The sequence below is a fragment of the Grammomys surdaster genome, unplaced genomic scaffold (assembly GCF_004785775.1).
Source record: "Grammomys surdaster isolate TR1022 unplaced genomic scaffold, NIH_TR_1.0 313, whole genome shotgun sequence".
NCBI lineage: Eukaryota > Metazoa > Chordata > Mammalia > Rodentia > Muridae > Grammomys > Grammomys surdaster.
Window position 1 is genome coordinate 4,924,999 of NW_021604732.1, and position 20,977 is coordinate 4,945,975.

The following is a 20,977-nucleotide window of genomic DNA, read 5'->3' on the forward strand; positions in this document are numbered from 1 at the left end:
ACCACTTCTACAGAAACAAGAAAATGGGTTCATTGACAGGAAGCCCAGGCCATGCTGCTCTGAGGTTGGCTTATCTAACTCAGTGCTTCTCAACCTTCCTATTGCTGCCGCAGTTTAACACAGTTCCTTATGTTGTCGCGATCCATTAAATTATTGTTATTAAATTACTTTCATTGCTACTTCCTAACAGTAATTTTGTTACTGTTATGAATCACAATGAAAATATCCGTGTTTTCCAATGAGTTGAAGCAAACCCCTGTTAAAGGGTTAGCTGGTCAACCCCCAGGTAGAGCACTACTAATCTAGCTTCTCATAGCCCAGCTATGTGGCTGTAGACCTCTCTGGTCATCGACTTCTTTACACATCAAATCATGTGTAGAACTAGATCACCCTGGTTTTTGAAACGCTGAAGTCCTATCCTCTTAGGACCTACTAAAGAATCAACCAGATTGATAGTGCTTCCTCCCATCGATCCTTTTGTCCAATCATTAACCAGGAGAAGATTTCAGCAACCTAACAGCAAAGTTCACTTACAGAGAAAAGAAGAGTATTTGAGGGATAGTAGACATTATTTGGACATCTCTGAGGACCTAACCTTGAGTTGGTCTTAGCTTCGTGGCAACAGGAAATCTTCAGGATTCTCTTTGGAATGAACACCTTTGGTGAGTACAAAGCTGTCAACTTGCTGAAGCCAAGATGAATCTACTTTTTGAAATTTTGGGTTTTTCGTTTGTTTTCTTATGAAATCTGGCTCAACCACTTGCTTTTCTCTCTTCCTTATGTAATCTTGTGGGATGTGGTGTCACAACCATAAGTGAACTCTGAAGAAAAAAGTCAGTGAGTACAGCAGGCAAACGTAAGGTGAAATGGGAGGAGGTTTTACATGAGATGTAAAGAAACGTATTTACACAAGGGTTATTGCCTCATTGGTTGTTAATTCCCACAATTGCTGTCTGAATTTATCTTGTAATATGGTTTCTCATGTTGGACTCACCAGAGAGAGCTATACCCCTCACCACTGCAGTGCATTTTCCCAGAAGTCTTAGAAAGATACCATGGTCTTAGTGATTAGACAGTTGAAGATGGCAGCTTTTGTTTCCTGCTTAAAGAAACTCAGAAAGCTTTCTCTTTGTCCTTATTTTCAATATGCTTATCTGTGCTGCCTCTGACTCCTGTGTGTTAATTAAACTCCCTTTATAAAACATAAATACTTTCCTCCAAAAGCCCACACATGAAAATGCAAGTAGCCCCAGCTGGGGTTAGCCATGAAGTGAACTCTCAAATAGGAGGTCCTTAATAAAATTGATTTAACTAAATTTATTTCTAAGGTGGTAGCGAGGTGTGATGAGGTTTCTTACAAACAGGCAAATTATCATTTTCTAAAACCTATTCAATGACATATTCATGACACAGCTAAGTTTCCCAGGAACAGCATGGAGAGTTTTGTATTCACTGAAAACTATAGACTTCCAAGCACCATGCTGGGCTGCTAAAGCCACACATAGATAATAACTCTACTTATCCTTGTCTCTGCTATGTATACAGTGACAGGCACATAGAAACCATTTCAGAGACATAAACCAAAATGAGAGCTACTTTTAAGATATAAGGGCTTTGTCCTAAGTCCAACAGCAAGAAAGTTCCAGAACGAAGAGTTCCTCACAAGTCTGAGTTCAGGTTACTCCTAAAGACACTCTACAGCTTTTTGGAAATTTTTGACCCGGAAAAGCAAGGAAAAGAAACTTCCTACACTGAGGTGCTGTTGTTGGAGGAATAGGCTGGATTGATTCCTGCAGGAATTGATGAATGAGTGTAGAAGAGAGAGAGGTTCAAAGCAGAGTCCATGGGAGTAGCAGTCCTATGGGTCAGCTTTAAAATTCTCCCTGTCATGGTAGGAAAGATGCCTCAGTGGTCAAGAGGAGCCAGTTTCTTTTCTCAGCACCTGTATGATCACAACTGTCTATAACTCCATTTCCAGGGTATCCGACACCTTCACACAGACATGCATGCAAGCAAAACACCAATGCACATAGAAAACAATAAATAAATCATTAAAAAAGAAGTTCCCCCTGTCAGCCCTGAAGGATGTCTGACCCAGGGATGCCTTGCAGAAGGTTGGCCCTCAAGAAATGTCTTCTTACTCTTTCTTCACTTCTGCTCAGAATCATTACAACATCCTCTTAGAGATGTTACCAGAGATAGACATTCACCTCCCTGAAAAACTCATAATTTCAGTGCTGAGCCTTTGAACTTTGGGTTCTAGGGTACAGCAAAGTCTCAAATGGTTCTCAAGATCTTTGGCTTTTCCTGATGTTGTGGCTGGTATTATCAGCCTTGTTAATCTCACTTCACCACAGGTTCTAAGAAATAGTCTTTCTCTGTTTTCTATTTGTGGGTTGGGAATGTGGCTCAATTGGTTGGTTGGATGCTCACCTAGCAAGCACAAGACTCTGAGTTCAATCCCCAGCACCACATAAACTAGACACGATGGATGTATGCCTGTAACCTCAGTACTTGAAATGTGGAGGCTGGAGGATCAGGAATTCAAGGGCACTCTTGGCTACATAACAACCTCAAGGCCAGGCTCGGGTATTTGGGGTGCTATTTCAAAGACAATCTGTTTGCACTGAAGTTTTCAAATTCACTGATGACTGTTCAACCACAGTCTTGGGGTTGATTATACAGAACATAAGCTAACCTGGATAAATAGTTCACTCTTTGTGTCTCTACAGTCCTCCCCTCGTATTACCCTTGTGCCTTCTGCAGCAATGAACAGAATTTCCTCTCTGTTCAGACACAGCTAGACCATACACCCTGAATCTCAGGGTGGGCTCACCGAGGGCTTGTTTCTGCACCAAGAGTCTCTTCAAAAAGTCTTTTCTGATCAGTTACTATAACTAGAAAGTTTCCTCCTGTCTTCAGATTCAATACTAAGATCAAAGATGAAGATCACTGCTTGTTATCTGCAACATTTCTTCGGCAAAATGAAAAACAGGGCCTATGAGGATAGCTAAGTTAGCACAGTGTCTGCCACTCACTATACTGGATGTGAGCAAGCTTGCTTGGTATCTAGAATCCACATAAAAAAGCCACAGACACAGTGGTGGCACATGTTTGTAATCCCAGAGCTGAGAAACCAGAAAATGTGGTTCCCTGCGGCTCACTCATCAGGCAGATAGCCACACTGGCAATCTCTAGGCCAGTGAAAGACTCTGTTTCAAAAAGAAACCAGGCAGATGGATCCTGAGGAACAACAGTGGAGGCTGATCTCTAGCATAGGTGTGCACACACATGTACCCAAACATGCATGTACACATGTAATAGATGGATGTATGCATGGATGGACGGATGCATAGATGGGTAGATGATGGATGAATGGATAAAATTTAACCTAGCATGCTATAGAGGATTTTTTTTCTTCCCCAGGTGTTATATTTAAGTATTCCTCCTTTTAAGTTCCCCAAATTCCTCAGCACTTCTGTTTAGCCGGCAGATGTCCTTATCTCTCAGGTAAGGAAACATCCAGGGATCTAATTCCATTCTACCATGAACTAAATAGAGTCATCCAATGAACACTTTTTGACTCAGGAACCTTCATGCCTAAGTTTAAATACCAACTTCTTTTCAAAATTTCCTAGCTATAAAATCTGAAATGAGGTCGCTTCTCTGTATCTTGATTTCTTTATCTGTAAAATGTGTTTCATGGGGTAGGGAGTGGTACTGTGAGTGAAACCAGAGCCTCATACATACTAAGCATGTGCTGTTACTGGGTGACACAGTCAACCCTCTTATCTATAAAAGGGGAGAATAGCAGTTTTGGCTTCATATTGTTGTTGGGGAGCTGAAGAGAGTTGATCTGTGAAAAGCATTTTGGGACCACGGTATGTGATCCAGTGTGTTCACAGCAGTATCATGTGACCTGTGACCACTAAAATAGCTAACATCAGTATATCTGAACTAGACATTGGGTCACCAGGATCAAGACTACAGGCATGAATATCAGCTTTCCAGGGTTAAGGTCAGTCAAAAGGTAAAAGGGCATAAAGGGGATTAGAAAAAATGGCACATGTACACACACACATGCACGCACACACACAAACACACAAAGTAGAATTTCCCATTTTACTGTGAAGGGAAAAGATTCCATGACAGCACATGACAGAGTGGAGAGGTGGGCTACTCTAGATTAGGAGGAATAGGAAGACCTCATCAAGGAACTGCTATTTCACCCTTCTCCTTTTCATGAAGTCCAGGACTCAAGCCAAGGGAGTGGGGCTGCCCTAGGGTGGCTCTTCTTACCTCTGTCAAGCTAGTCAAAATGAGACTCTCATAGGCATTCCCAGAAGCTTGTCCCCTATATGGTCCTACAGCATGTCAAGTTAACAAGCAGGATTAACCATGCCAGTTGAGTACTGGTATGAATTTGAAGCCTAGTTTATCTGAATCTGAGATCTGCAATCTTATCATACTGTGCTCTCTCAACCATCATGAGAATTTTACTAACTTTATCTAACAGCTGTGGTCAAGAATTAGCTCAAGGGGCTAAGAGACAGTTTTACAAATAATTAGCAGAAATGCCTTCTCCAGATTCAGGATATGGACTGTGTACAGGATGTAGTGACCCACCACTCATAACTGCCTTCAGAAATGAACACATAGCTAAAATTACTGACAGCAAACACCTAGAGTAGTTTGTATTTAGTCTTATCAGCTGCAGACAGAGCCAGAATGGAACCATTCCACACTGGCCTGAGTCAGTAACTGCTAAAGGTATTACCACAGAGGCCCACTGGGAGACCATTCTAGTGAAGATGCTGTCTCAAATTCTTTCCCTGTCCTCTTTTGCTTTCTCTCCTTCCTCCAGGCATCTGTCCCTAATACTAAACCCTGCTTCCAGTAAGCTTTGGTAATTTCACTGTTCCTATCTTAACACAAAACCCCTCCATTCACATACAGTTACAAATGGTGCCCACTCTGGTGGCAACCATAGTGGTCATAGCTTCACCAGCTTTTATCTCTACACTGATTTTTAGGTTGATTTACACTGATGAATGAATATATCATCAGATGGCAAGGCTTATATTCTGGATGATTGTTCTTTGCTGCCCTCACTGGAGAACAAATCTCTAAGAAGTACTGTTGGGCAGATCTGGAAACATACAGCCATTAGCTTATTGACCTTACCACTTGTTTTATGGAGAGAGAAAACTTGTCTTCTGAACAACTTACTGACCTAATGGCACTTCTCCACTAAGTTTGAAAACACTGTAGTCTAGGTGTAAAATGGCCACTTGATCCTCAATTGGTGATGTTGAGTCGTGATTATACCTCAAGGACTTCTTACATGGCCATTAATGAAGTCATACCTGAATGGGCAAGGTCTAGTGGGAGGAAGTGGGTGGTTGGGTACTTAACTTTTAAAGGTCTATCATGTTCCCCTCCTTTCTCCTCATCTTCCTCTCTGTCCTCCCCTCTCTTCCTTCCTATACACCATCAAGGGAGCCAGTATGCTCTACCACATGCCCCTTAATGCAATGTTCTGTCTCACAATGCAGTCCTACAAGCAAAATGACCATGGATTGAAGGTCCTGAAACTGAGTCAGAATAAGTCTTTCCTCTTGTATGCCTTTTCTCTCAGTTATCTTGCCACTGTGACACGTGACTAATACAGACACATTCTTGTGCTCCTTAGAAACTCTGACTTGCCCTCTAAACATAGATAAGTTGTCCCTGAACTTCTATAGAATGTTCCATCTGAAGATCCCAGGAAGCTTTCAGAAGCACTCAGATTCACTGGTACCTGTCATCTCCTATAGCTGTGATTAAAAGCCCAGAGCCTGACAGAGCTTCTAGGAGCTGTCAAAACTATTCTTCTGCCCCTCAAGAAGGATTCACCACCAGATCCTGCACATAGTTTTCCTTTCCAACGAAAAAAATCTTCATTTTGTTGACTATTCCAGTTCACCATGAGCACATCTTATGGCCACAAGCTGTTCAAACTCTGTAGCCATGTAAGGGAGCTGGCCTCCCTTTCCCCCACTTTTCCTCCCTGACAACTAATACCTGCCCTTTGCCTTCTTCTGTGTCAGAACTGTACCCATTATTCACAGACTCATTGGCATTTCTTTCAAATTCCTGAAGCTGTTGGTGATTCATGCTCTCCTGTCATCCAGGACCCATCACTGTGCTGTACACAGTGCTCCACATGAAGTCCCTGTTAGCTGTTCTCTGACACAAAATGTCATCAAGGGGCCCTGAAGACTCCATTTGATGGCCCAGAGGCAAACCTGATGGTCTTCAGTTTTATAACTGGCAGGGTTTAATTAGATAACTTGCTTGGCACCTCTTGGGAGTGAGCCAGGTTCCTGGGTCATAGGATGTTCATTTGAGTAAGGGGGCATCGTGTCCCTAGCTACCCAGGCCTTCCTTAGAGGGATCTGTTTGAACTTTCCCACCGAAGTACTATTGACACACATTATCCTTCAACGCAGGCCACTTACTGTAGTGTCCTTACATTCCCCAGAAATATTTTCATTTTTCTGAAAAAAAAAAAACCCTGATTGTTCACTCAGATGAGTAGAAACTCAGAAGGCTGCTATGAGAAAATTACCATGCTCTTCCTGGCACTGATAAAGCCGTATAAAATAGCAAAGTCCTAAAAGTTGCATTCAGTGTCCATGACTGCTGTGGTTAATCTTCATTGTCAATTTGACTGGGTTTAGGTTTCTAATGGAAACATACCTCTAGGTGTTGGTATGAGGGATTTTCCAGAGAGGTTTGACTAGGGTGGGAAGACCTCTGTGGTGGTTTGAAAATTCTTGGCCCAGGGAGTGGCACTATTAGGAGATATGACATTGTTGAAGTAGGTGTTGCCTTGTTGGAGGAAGTGTGTCACTGTAGGGGTGGGCAATGAGACACTCCTCCTAACCACATGGGTACGAGTCTTCTACCAATGGCCTTCAGATGAAGAGGCAGAACTCTCAGCATCTCCTGCACCATGCCTACCTGGATTCTGCCATGCCTCCACCTTGATGATAATGGTCTGAACCTCTGAACTTGTTGAGCCAGCTCCAATTAAATGTTGTCCTTAAAAGGTTTGCCTTCATCATGGTGTCTGTTCACAGCAGTAACACCCTAACAAAGATAACCTCTTTTGAATTTGGGTGGTACTGTGCCATAGGCCAGGACCTCAGACTGTGCACCAGCAACCATTTCTTTCTATTTTCTGACTATGAATGCAACATGATCAGATACCTCAAGCAAGCTCCTGCTTCTATGTCTTCCCTCCATCATAGGCTATACCCTCAAAATGTGAGCCAAAAGAATTCCTTCCTTCCTCAAGTCGATTCTTGTCAGTCATTTGGTCACAACAATGGTGGAATGGTGATACGTTTCCTCCAACCCATTGGTGTTACTCAACTTTCCAGCTCTATAACAAATCACCTGAAATAAGTGATTTACACAAATAAAAGATTTCTTGTGGCTCATGGTTTCAACCCACTGTTGTTTGTCCTATTTTTTTTTTTTGTGGAGACATAGTTTACATGGAAGAAGTCTATGGCAGAGGGTGACCATTCATGGGTCTGGAATTATGCAGTACAGTCAAGTACAGCTGTGTGATCCTCAGGCTAACAGCACATGGACATGTTGGTTTGGTGCCTGTAGTACCTCTTCCTTGATAATTTAAACATTTGCCTCAAAACCGGGAGATACCACACAAAAATCTAGCTTCCAGTTTCTACTAAAAATTAAAGACATCTGGTCTCAGTGGCATAGCGCATTCCAGAATCAGAATCGACACCACCAGCTACAGGTGCTCTTTTACAAGAGACTACCAGTCTCCGAATAACCTCCCTTATATACTTTCAGATATTGCCCTGACCCTACAGATATGTAAGTGTGAGTCCTTTGAATTGAGGCAGGAAAGGAGGAAATATGGAAGACTAAATAAGAAAAGGTTTTCCTCATGGTCAGCTGTTTGGGACAGGTGTGAATATGGAATTATGTTGCTGTATTTAGCAAAAGTCAACATGTTGGTGATTACAGGGTTAGAACAGGTCTTGAGAATACCAAAGCTCTGAATCTACTTCTCTCTCTCTCTCTCTCTCTCTCTCTCTCTCTCTCTCTCTCTCTCATACACATATATATGTATGTATATGTATATATATGTATATGTATATGTATATGTATATGTATATGTATATGTATATGTATATGTATATGTTGCTTTCTTCTTAGCTGGCAAAACAGCTTCCATAGCTCCAAACCCTATATCCTTATATGATAACGTACAAAAGAAAAGAACAGAATATCTTTGGTCATGCCTTACTCTTCTCTGGAAGCAAAATTTTTCCAGAAGATTCTAAAAGACTTTGCCTCGGGTCCCATTATAAGAACAGGATTGTCATGTTTGAATGAAAATGCACAGAGTCCATCCCTTGGATCTAACAGGAGAGTCCATCTTACACATGGCTGTATATACAATCTGGTGGAATCTGGAAGGTGGCACATGCTTATGATACCTACGATTTGGGAAAGGCATAGCCATATAGTGTGTCTTAACATTCTATGACAATTGGGATCCTGGGAGTGTCTGCAGAGGTTGAGAGACATGGTGTGATACAGAGTTAAGGCCTCTTTGTCTTTTCTATATGACTTTCTACATAGACTGCTGTTAGTATCATCTCTTTTTGTAATGAATTTGCCTATCCTCCCGTTCATCCTTAGGGTCTGATGCTTGTTTCAGATATTAATCACTCAGTAGAAAGCAGCTCCTCATTCTGACCCAGTTCTAGAATTTTCCATGTTTTCTTCCTCTAAGGGGTGGAAGATATTGACCTTTGGAGTAGACCTGAGACTCAGTGCTGTGGACTGGAGGTCAGTTTGTTTGCTTAAAATGCTTTTCTGAAAATACTGCAGATGTGACAGAACAGGGGGCTGAATCACTCATAGGGACTCAGGGCCTGGCCTTGTATCATACCTCAGCTCACTCACCCTTAGGCAACCCAGAGCTATGCATCCTGGGAAGCAGTTGTCATATAAAGCTGTCACACCTGACACTACATGTCACACATCCCCTTATTAAGTTATCCTGCCAAGATGGAAGAACCCAGCAAAGCTGGTGGCTCTGCAAGGCCCCGGGCAGCAGAAGGACTCATTCTGAACTCCTTCCTTTATACTGCACCAGACTGGAATGTTGCCCCAGGAGGCTGTCCTTAGGGAGCCCTCCAGACTCTCTGGTTGCTATGCACCCAAGCCAACAGCACATCCATCAAGTTCCAAAAACTGAAAAAAATGACTGTTTCCGTGCCCCATGTCACCACCATGGTCTCCAGCTTCTAGGATTAAATCCCTCATTTCATCAAATTCTCTTGACAAACGCACAGCCACAAGGCCAAAAATGGCATCAAATCGTAATTCTTTACTAGACACTTAGATTCGTGATCCTGTTTAACACTCTCATTAACTCTATAACGTAGGTCCCATACCTACTGCTCTTTGTAAATATGCACCCAAAGGTGGTTCAGCTCACCCAAGGCTGCCCAAAGTAGCCAGTAAGCAAACCATGTTGTAAGCTCAGATATGCCCAGCATAAAATCTGAGCTTTTAGTAGTTACTGCATTCTCCTCAGTCTAGGACAATCCCAAATAAAGGGTTCTTGAAATCCTGAAGAGAAATAATGGGCATTGTGTCATTAAGGTGATTAGTCTCTGACTGAGCATGTGTCTCCATAGGGAGACTGCTTACCCACGTAGAAAGCCCTGGGTATGGTCTCCAGAACTATATTAATTGTACATAATGATATATGACTATGCACTCGGAATTATACATAATCCCAGCATTCGGAAGGTGGAAACTGAGGATCAGAAGATAGATCATGCTCAACTGCATAGCTTCAGCTTCAGCTGCTTAGCAAGTCTGAGGCCAGCTTGTACTACATGAGATCCTGTCCCCCCCCCAAAAAAAAATATTCTTCTGAGAAAACAAAAATATTGATTGGTTTTTGGAAGTGATTATTCTTCAGCTCCTGATTCTCCCTGTCCCAAGAGCTTACCTTCCTGGCCCTCTTTGTTCTTTGTCCTCCCTTGGGAACAACATGAAGACACATTGGGAGAATTGTGTGTCCTACAACACAGATGAGTGGACTTGGGTATCTTCAGATGCTATGACCAGGATTCTATCACTTCATTAGGTTCCAAAATTAAAAGAGGAAACTACCAGTCAAGACCAAATGCCAGGGTGATCTCTAGGTCAGGGCCATTAGGCTCAGAGTGACCTATTGGGATCAAGAGTCCAGAGCAAGTAGCAGAGTGTTGCCTAAGCCATGTTCGTGGCTTGAAGCCAAAGTCATGGTCCAGGGTCATAGCTTGAGGTTTGCACTGAGCAGCTGGTGTCCAGTCCAAGAGTTTCCTGTCGGCTCAGAACACAGTTCATGGTACACTTGAACCAACTGACATTAATGAACAGGAAAGAGCATGCACATTCTGAGCAGTCTTTTCTCATTTCGAAGACAATATACACGGGAATTTAAGGAAGTGTTTTAAAGAAGAAAGGTTTATTGGGGCTCACAGGTTGAAAGTACGGTTCCTCATGGTGGGGGAGTCATGGCAGTGGAAGTTTTAAAGCAACTAATCACATTGCAACCATAGTAAAGAAAAGGCACTCAGCTCTCTCTCTTTCCCCTTTTTTCTTCAGTCCAGAACCCTATCCCATAAAACGTACCACACTCAGTCAGAGTGGGTCTTCTCAATTCAATTAGCCCGGTCTAGAAACTTCCTCATAAACATGCCCAGAAGTTTGTCTCCTAGGTAATTCCATAACTTGTAAAATAGACAAAGAATAATAACTCTCACAGCGACGGATGGACCAAACAGACCCTATAGCATTCCTGAAGTGCTGCCAAATAAGAGCTAAAGAATAAACTCAGCTAAAGTGTTACTGGATGACAGTGGCATCCCCCTTCTTTTAGGCAGCATATGTCGTAGTAAGCTACCCATGTAAGCTAGCACCGTCTGATTTTTGCCATGATCCTCAGAAATCAATAGGTACCCATGACTCTCCATTTTATAGATAAACAAAATGAGGCTTGAGGCAGTGGGTGATCTGCCAAAGGTCTTCTGGTGGAGGAGGCAAGATTAGAACCTTGGGCTGTCTGTGTCCTGAGAGGATATTTTTTTCTCTGTACTATGTACCCTACCTAAGAGCTGGAGCTATGAGACCTTTGTAACTAAGAAGTTGACAAGATCACACGTGTGTCCCTCTCTCAGCTAACCTCTTGAGCACTGCCTGTGTCAGGAAGAGTTCTAAGCACTTGTGAGCCATAATGCATGAGGCCCAGGGCCTGCCCAAAATGCTTGATGCTCAACAACTCCTGATTTTCTAGTGTCCTTCAACATCTGACACAGGGCTGGAGAGATAGCTCGGTCAGCAAAGCACTTGTCTTTTTTTTTTCCTCTTTTTTTTTTTTTTTTTTTTTTTTTGGTTTTTCGAGACAGGGCTTCTCTGTATAGCCCTGGCTGTCCTGGAACTCACTCTGTAAACCAGCACTTGTCTTAAAAGCACAAAAATCTGAGTTCTATCCCCATAATCCAAATAAAAGAAAAGCTGGGCATGGTAGCACACATTTGTGAATCCAGCCCTGAGACAAGCACCCACTGGCCAGCCAGCCTAGCCTACTTGGCAAGTTCCAGACATTGGGAAACCCTGTGTCAAAAAATAAAGTGATTGGCAGCTGCTATTGACAGACATGGTTGTTCTCTGGCCTCTGCCCTCACATACACACATATATGTATAATACACACACACACACACACACACACACACACACACACATACCAGCAAAGAGGCACCACTTCCTCGGGAAAGTAGGACAGGTCCCTGGGTGCATATTTCCCATGTCACGTGTTCTGTTCCTTACAGAAGCATGACAGAGGTAGGGGCATCTGGATGTAGGATTAGACAGTGTCATTTTGAATCAAAACAGCATCCTTCATGATCAGTGGCCTCTGTCAGCCTAGAAAGATTCTATTGTTTGGGGTTTGGGAAGATTTGCTCAGATTAGCATAGAGATTTCCTGGACCCTGGGGACAGGGGTTCAACAGCTGATGAAGGAGCAGCTGGAAGACAGTCAGCTCAGTTCCTCCCTGTAGCTCTGCAGCCCTGGAGTGACACAGCACTTCTCCAGGTTCCAGAGCAACAGGCTCCTGTCTGCAAGAGAACACAGTAGTGGGAATGACATCTTTCGGTTATCCAATCACTCTTCATTGGTAGTACTCCTTGGGAATGATTTCAGCCTCCCTCTTGAACAGTCAGAGCTATAAATAAAGATCCCCAGAGAGGCCGAATCCTGCCCTTCATTCTGGCTGCCTCTGTGACTCATCCCACAAGCCAGTTCTTCATGCATCCCCCTGATTCTGAGGAGAGGGTGAGTCTTGCAGGTGTGAAGGTCAGAGCCACATGTGTCCATTGTCGCTGCATCCCATGAGTATCCACTTAGGTGCTGTCCATGTGAACTCACGTGTGTGTCTGTGTGCACATCTGTGTCTCCTGTGACAGACTGTTTAATTTTAAAGAAGCATCTCTCACAAAGATCCAGGTTGACAGCCATTAGCTAGGACTCCCTGTTACATCACAGGACCCTCTCTGCAGAACTGTCCTATGCTAATCAAGGTGAACAAGGTGCATTCTCCTGTGTCTCTGTGGACTACCGTTGCTTAAAGCAAATAAAATCCCTGAGTTGCAGCAGAGCTTGAGAAAGCAATACTTCATAAAAAAGCAGAGCATCTTCTGAAAGAGAACAAGGAAGGCAATGATTCCTTGGGCCTTCTTCTTCCAGACAGATTTTCACTGAACCCTGCACAACTATAGCCCGTGTCTTGTCCCAGTATCCAAAGATGGCAAACCCACCCCAGAGAAGCTAAATAACCTTCCTAAAATCACCGAAGCTGTAAGGGTTAGCAGTGAGCTCTCCAAACAGGAATTTGGGGCAGAGTCCAAGTGACCTTTTCATCTCAATGTTCATCAAATACTTTCTGTACTCCTCAGACCTGTGAACACCCATCATTCTGTTCCAGGGTAGGGCAAGCTGTTGGCATCAGACAGCTTCCTGACCCTGGGATGGAATGCCTGAGGCAGGCTAGCTGTGAAGCATAGGGATTGAGAGCATGACACCTGTGGTGGCTCAGCTCCAGCTAATGGTATATCTCCATAGTCTCATGGTGGAAGGCAAGGGGAGTCACCCATGCAGAAGCAAGGGAGACTAAGAGGCACCACTATCAATTCATTCTCCTGAAACGTTACCACAGGCTATGAGTGCACCCATTAAGAGTGTTCTTCCATTTGACTGGAGGACCTTTCTCCAAATTCCTCCTCTTAAAGGTACCATATCTCCAAAACTAGAAAGACACAAGCTTTCCATCCAGGAATGAATAGGGAACAGTCAAACAATACCCAAACTGTACCACTCCTCCATCTTCACTCATTGCCAAACTCCTGGAAGTGCTGACTCCCAATCTGCTCCCCTTCCATCTCTACCCATAAGCTTTCTTATGTCCTCTGGCAAGGGAGACACCAGCTCTAATTCCTTCCTCTTATCATTGCTTTTCAAATAGCCAGTGACAGCCACTGTGCCGTTTCCTCCCTGAACTGGACTCTCAACCATTTCACACTTGAAAAAATTTCAAATCTCCAAATACATTTGCTCATCACTATACTCCTTGGGCTGGTACCCGCACTGCTGTCCAGTTTAGGTTAGATAAATGCCAGTTGGGAGGATGAAGGGAAGAGTGAGCCTTGTTGTGGGGAGACAGTGCCATGACTTACTGCATGAAGTCTTTTGTCTTAATTAAGTACTGGCTGAATGCCAGAAGAAGAAAAGTCTGTCCTGGCTTGTTCGAGAAAAAGTTCAGGTTGAGTAAAAGGATGCATCAAGCTCAAAAGAAAGCTCTATGTGGGAAGGTTCCAGAGACTTGCAGAATGACATCAGTAGGAGAAGCTGCATCTCTCTCCCATTCCTAACTCTATCCCCTCCCATTCCCTAACTCTGCGTGTCTCTCTTGGCATGCTGCTTTCCTCTGCTGTTCATTGTCCAACATGGCAGCTGTCCAAAAGCCATATCCCCACACAGCTGCATGCTCACCCAGATCTAAATAACACAAACTCTGTGTCCTAGGCAGGAGAAACCCATTCTTTGGCCAGACACAACCCAGGAGACTACTCCTAGACCAATGAGGTGGGAAGAAATGACCTAGAAAAAAACCATGACTATATCTCATTAGCAAGGCTGGCTGAACTACAGGAGAAGGAAGGTTTTCAATAGGGGAATATATGGATGAAAAAATATTTCTTACAATGTAGGTCCATGTTTTGCCCCACCACTGGAGTGCTGGGCAGATGAAAACACAGAACACTAGACTGCATTTGACCTGTGCTGCCACTGTTGGGTGCTGGACTTGAGCAAAGCACCAATATACCTACCATTAAGTAGGGGGAGGAAAATGCAGCCTAGGATGTAGGAGGCTGATTCTGGGGTTCCCAAGCTCCCAGGCATCCAGTCACTGCTGGAAAACCACAGAGAGGAGTCAGGAATGAAAGGCTGGGGGCCCATGGGCCTGTGATGATGAGGCTGGAGTCAGGAGCTCCCAAACCCCTGGACATCCAGGGACTGCTGGGTCTCAGGGAGTTGGAAAAGGTGTTGGGGGCCCATTGGCTGAGGACAATGACCAGTGCTGGGGGAATGAGGAACTCCAGCTTAGCTCATCTGCAATTGTCCTTAGCTTAGCAGCAATTGTCTAGGAGCACAGAAAGGCCTTCTGCAGGAGACTTAGACTGCAGTTCTGTAAGCAAAGGCCTTCTCCATGCTCCCCACTACAGATCTTGTTGAAAGAGAGAGTCCTTGGTTTTAAACTGTTTATTGCTTGTTCATCACGGGAAATGGAAGCATGCTATCCTCTCAGGGTGGACCAGAGATTAAATACCTTTTGCAGGAAGGACTGTCCAGGACGGGAAGCTTATTGGCTAAACCTCAGGACCTCTAGATACCCCATTAGCATAGAGGACTCTGTTCTAGGCTGCAAGACCTACATGGGGAGTGTGGTCATGTGTTCTAGGCAGGAACGTGGCAGGAAGCAGGGAGGTGTCTACCACCTCAGGTGGATACCTGGATGCCACAGATGGTCCACTGTCACACATTACAGAAATTTTCACCGGGCAGTGGTGGCGCACACCTCTAATCCCAGCACTTGGGAGGCAGAGGCAGGCAGATTTCTGAGTTCGAGGCCAGCCTGGTCTACAGAGTGAGTTCCAGGACAGCCAGGGCTGTATAGAGAAACCCTGTCTTGAGAAACAAAACAAAACAAACAAACAAAAAGAAATTTTCTTTTAAGAGTCTCACTACATCATCCAGGTTGGCCTCTGCTTCAGGATCCTCCTGTCTGAGCCTCTTGAGTACAGAGATTTCAGAAGCGGCACCTCATATTTGGGTCTTGTGTATTTTTAAATCCTAGCATTGTAAATGGTTCTGGAGAGCTTATTATTGCAACTTGATCTTAGAATACACTCAGAAAAGCATTTTCCTTTAGCACATCCAGACAAACTATGGGGATTAGAAACTGTCCAAACCTCTTATGGTTCTCAGATTTAGATTCAGGGGCCACAGAGCCCTGAAAAGCTAAACTGACTGCTGTAGGTAGCCCAGAGATGTGCTACAGTCCCCTCTTTCAGGTCCACAATCTGCTGGACTTGTTTATAGCTCTTTAGTATCTTGTCAATAATCCTAGGGATCCCCAGAAACACAAGATCCAATTGCGAAGCAGTGAATTCAAAGCCCACTCATATTCTTCTTTCCTAGATTTATAAACTATGTGGGTGCACTCGTGCAGGAGGGTGCATTATGTAAAGGACTATGAATACATGACTGTTACAGCAAAGAAATTAATAGAATTATAAACTGCATGGTACCTTAGACATTTCTAGTCATGCTGCCACTAAAACATCAAAAGCTTCCTCCGACCTTTGGAATTTCACAGAAGTACCACCAGGACCAAAAGTGAAGGAGACAGGAATCAGTAGGGATGCAGGTGGAAACCCTGGAGCATCCTTCTGGCTCCTATTGCTAGCCCTATATCTTTGGTTGCTATGTGTGGTTTTGCTATTTTATAGGCAAGGAAACTGACTGGGGAAAAAATGAAGGAACATAAGCATAGTCACACAGCTAGCTAGGCTCTGGGTGGTATTTCTTCCCAGCTGTGCCAGTTCCCAAAGTTCTTTTTAGTTAGTACAGGTCATATTGAGACAAGAAAGAGAACAGTGATTTTTGACAAGGACAAGTGTCATGACAGCTAACCATCTGTGCCTTCCACCTGCAGCGAGGTACCAGGCATTTACTACTGATGTTTCCATGGCTCAATAGCCTGAGCATACAGCTGTACTTGGCAGTGTCCAAGCTGCTGAACAGTGTGGAATTGGCAGCTGTAAGTCTCCGTCTCCCTAAACTGTCAAGCTTGCTCCTTGAGGATCTGTTTATCTTGCAGCTATTAGCTAATTGGTAAAAGGGATAACAGGATAATTTTGTTGCAATGAGCAGATCTCAACTCTAACAAGGAGAAAGATGGAGATACCAACAAACACTAAGAGGAAGTGTCAAAGAGCTCTCCAGGCGCTATAGCTGGATGGAATGATGATATCAGGTCAACATTGCAGAAATTCAAAGTCATGAGAGGAGACAGACTAGTTGAATTCATCCCCAGGGCCACTTCCTAGTGGATGCATATCTTCTGTTGGATTGACTGTTGTTGGATTAAGGTTCTCCGGAACACTTTGTTTGTTGGATGTCCTTGTTTCTTGGATGTCATGACTACCAAAGCCTGTCAATCAGTGGCTTCACTCCCAGTTCCACCTATGTCTTTTCAGACCTCCACTTCAACATCATAAGACCCAGCTCCTATGGGTCCCCCAAGCAGAGTTTCTTTGTATTATGAGGATCTTGTCAGCTGGTATTAGGATTCTTATACTTGACTCACATGTGCAATTTCTTTTCTGGGGAGCTTTGGAGGGATATCTTCAAGGTTTGGGATGGAAGAAAAGATGCACAAAGTGTAGCCTATAAAATTATCATTTCTCTGATGTCTAATCCAAGAAATGGACCCAGTCTAGGTGATCCTTACCTCCATCATAGTTGAAGAATTTTAGCTAGAGCCAACAGTCAGCTCCAAATATATTCCCTTACCAGTTCTCCTAAAATGCCCATGGGGACTTTGTACAAACAGAACCTCTCTCTCTCAGAGTCCCTACAGAGGGATGAGAATTAGGCACAATCAGCGGACTTGGCTGTAAAATCATTCAAAACCATAACCTCCAAAGTCACTCCTTGCTTTCAGAGTTCATGATTCTCTGATGAAGCAAGTGGAATTTATTTTCAAAAAGAGGTTAATGAATGTCTTACTCAATGACTTATAATTCACTCCACCAGATTCTGGAGACTCCTGGCTGATTCTTGCAATAATACCATGGTACCAAATTTCTGCCACTTGCCTGGAAGTTTATGACATCAGAGTGCAGTGTCTGACCTGACCCTATGAGGGAAAATGTTATCTAAACTATGAGGCAATATGCTCACATCTACCCCGAAAGCCAAGCATCCCTTTCTGGGTACCTCAGGCCAGTTGAAGAGCAGACGATGGGGTTCTTTGTAGTTGGCTGAGCTGGCTGCCACAGACAGAACTGGCCTCAGCCATCTGCTCACCAAACATCTTTCCCTGTGGCTGAAAGCCAACAACAAATTAAAAAGAAAAAAGTCAATTCAGTTATCAATGTGGATGTAAGTTATACCTCAGGGTAGGATAGCAAAAAAAAAAATAGGTTGTCCCATGCAACTGAGGAGTATTTATCCAACCCTCAAATGACATCCTATTACATTTAGAGGTTTTTATGCAAAAATGTGGGTAGTTTTTTCATCAAGCCATCTACATTGATCCTTCTTAAAAAATATAAAAAGTAATTTTAAAAAAGAAGAAAAATGTGTTAACCATACAATCTGTGTCCATAGAACACAGAGGAACTAGTTCAACAAGCTACAAATGTTCAAATACATACTCCTGCAACCAGAACTATTTGGGGCTAGGTTCGTCATCTTGGGTAGAGGGCAGATTTTCAAGCTAAGGTGGGGAAAGATAGTTTGTCACATACCCAACGGTATCATCAACTCAGTTATACAAGACATTGGCATGAGTGACAGATGTTGAAATCTTAAAATTAATTTCCTTCCACTGTTTCTTGGGTACTTGGCTATTCCACCTGAGGTATTTCTAAGAGAACAAGAAACTTGGAAGCAAAAAATGGTACATTTCGAGTCTTTTCTCATGAGAAGAGGCAGGGACCAAAATTAGCCCAGCCCACACTGAGAACTCTGAGTAAGATCCGTATCACGGACTTTTGAAAGTGAAAAGAGACTGAAAAGCAAGCCATCTGTGATGGTTAGCATGAACTATCAATTTGATAAAATCCAGAATCACCGGGGTGATGAGCTTTATAAGTATATTTAAGAAGGGTTGTAATTATTGCACTAACAGAGGTGGGAAAGCATGTGCATTTGTGAGTGGCGTCATTCCTTAGGCAAGACCTTGAACTGCATAAAAGAAAGCAAATTGAGCACTGTTCACCATTCTGTTCTTGATTGTGAATGCCATGTGACCATTTTCATCAATCTCCTGCTGTTATGATTTCCCCTGCTATGATGGACTATAACCTGAAAGGGCAAGCCAAATAAGCTTGTTCTCACTAAGATATTTTTCAGAATATTTCGTCAAAGCAATGGAAAATGAAACTAAGACACAGCCTGATGCATAAACTGATTATAATAACAGTAATAATAAAATCGTAGTCAACAGTGTAATCCCAGATGCCTATATTCTAGCACTAGAGAGGCTGAGATAAGAGGAGTACCTTGAGTTTGAGGTCAGCCTACATAGCAAGTATTATACCAATTTAGAATAGAATGAGAGCTTGTGTCAAAAAATATAATAATAATACAAGTAATTTTTATTGAAGACAATACACAATTAATCTAAAGCATTTCTACCACACAAGTATGTTCTCAAGGCTTTCACAAAGAAAAAGAATCAGAAACTGAGGAATCTCAAAACGTGAACTATGTTACCTCTCAAGAATACCAATGTCATCAAAAACAAAGACAGACTAAAGAAGTGATTCTGATTAACTAGTATGAAAATGAGTTGGCTTCTGCAAATACTGTTTGATCCCATGGAAGGGAAAAATGGATGTACAACTCAGACTGAAACAAGTTGGAAAATGTAAGTATCTGCAATGTGTTTGGCATACTTTTAAACCAGTGATGATGCATGTGATGTTCTTTCATTTTAAACCAAACTTAAAGGGGCATCCACAAGCCTGTGAAAAGTACTCACAGTTGGATATTGGCCAATGTGAACATCATATCTGCAATTAATGTGTAGTTCAGAAACTGAGTGACATGTATAAACAGAAATAAGAGGAGAGGAAAGGGAAGGAAAGGAACAGAAATGGGAAAGAGGAACACAGAGAGTAAGTCAGTCTAGACAAAGAGCATATGTGATTGTCTACATGGCTCTAAAACCATGTCAAAATGAACGGGAAAATCGTCATCATAGTGTATGCTTAAGGAGTTCCTGAAGACATGCTAAATTTGGAAACACTTGGTAATTTCTAGTTCTAAACATCTGGACAGTTCTTGAAGGAATGCAAGTACCCTTTCCATTATGAATAACCCACAAACCTACTTAAATTTATAAAACCGTGGTCATGTAACATTGAAATTAGGCTTAAGTTTTTTAAATAGTACTTTATCTAACTAGGTTAACTAGCAGTTAAAGGGTCGTCAAAAGCCAGCAAACACAAGTTGCTGGAAATCAGCAATGTCATTCCAGCACTGCCCCGGGTTAGCCAAGGAATAATTTAAGGGCAATCTCACAATACTGACAGAAACCAAAGGTACCCACAGATGATGAACTAATATTACCATACTATTATGTAAGGAGGAACATAAATATATTACCATGGTTTTATAATTATCCACAACAGCATCACACATATAAACAAAGCACATTTTTTATCAACTTAAAGTAAATTATTCAAAATAAAGAAATAACAATATATTATAATGCATATTTTATATCTAATATAAAGTCTGTAAGTTATAGTTACTGGTTTGAGAATACCTCCATGATATGTTAAATAGAAAGCTTAAAAATATTAATACAAAGATCAAGCATTACAAATCCCACCTACATCTAAATAAACATAGGAAAGTTACTGACTACTATATGCAAATAAGCATTAACTCTTATTAATACCATGGGGTGGGCATACCTTAATTACTGCTGATGGCCATATTTCAATGTACTAAAATACCTAATTGTAAAAGAGGTTCTAAAATGCAATCTTTTAACTATCAAATAGCAAAAGGATTAAATATGTCTCCCACTAATGAATGTAACTAGATATTTGATCATGCAGAAGACTCAGAAAATGAGTACAAGAAGAGATGTTCTTTGTGTAACTTCTGTTTCTAAATCAACCAAAGACTCTCTGGATGAAAACAAACCTGTACAATAGGCTAGGGGCTTGCAAACTGTATACTGGAATCCAAATGTGGCCAATATCTATACACTGTAACTATTTATGAGGGCGTAGTTTAAAAATTAGCCATTGATGCTATTGCACTACAGGAACAGACTCCTAGTTTAACAATATGGTCTGTAAGTCTGGGGCCTTACAAAGTTCTCTGACTCCTAATGCAAACTGACAAAGATTATTATCTTCTGCTTCCTGCGCTGTCACCGTGTCTGATTAGAACCAAGACCAGTCTGAACTTGAAAATGTTAACGTAAGAGATGAACTAAGATACATTAATTTAACTTTGCCATTATGAAAGGAACTCCAACTGCATGTAAAATGAATGGATACTATAAAAAGGACATAGCTC

At 42.4% G+C, this 20,977-nt stretch overlaps 1 protein-coding gene across 2 annotated transcripts in view; it reads left to right on the plus strand.

Annotated features, from left to right (window-relative positions):
* Positions 1 to 512: 512 nt before the first annotated feature.
* Adra1b (adrenoceptor alpha 1B) overlaps positions 513 to 20,977 on the plus strand; it is a 119,004-nt gene continuing 98,539 nt past the window's right edge. Inside the window, exons 1-2 of one of the 2 annotated variants that reach the window (XM_028777687.1) lie at positions 513 to 662; positions 8,822 to 8,877. The gene's annotated coding sequence lies outside the window, so the exon portion shown is untranslated. The remainder of the gene's footprint in view (positions 663 to 8,821; positions 8,878 to 20,977) is intronic. The other variant, XM_028777686.1, reaches the window with a different exon arrangement.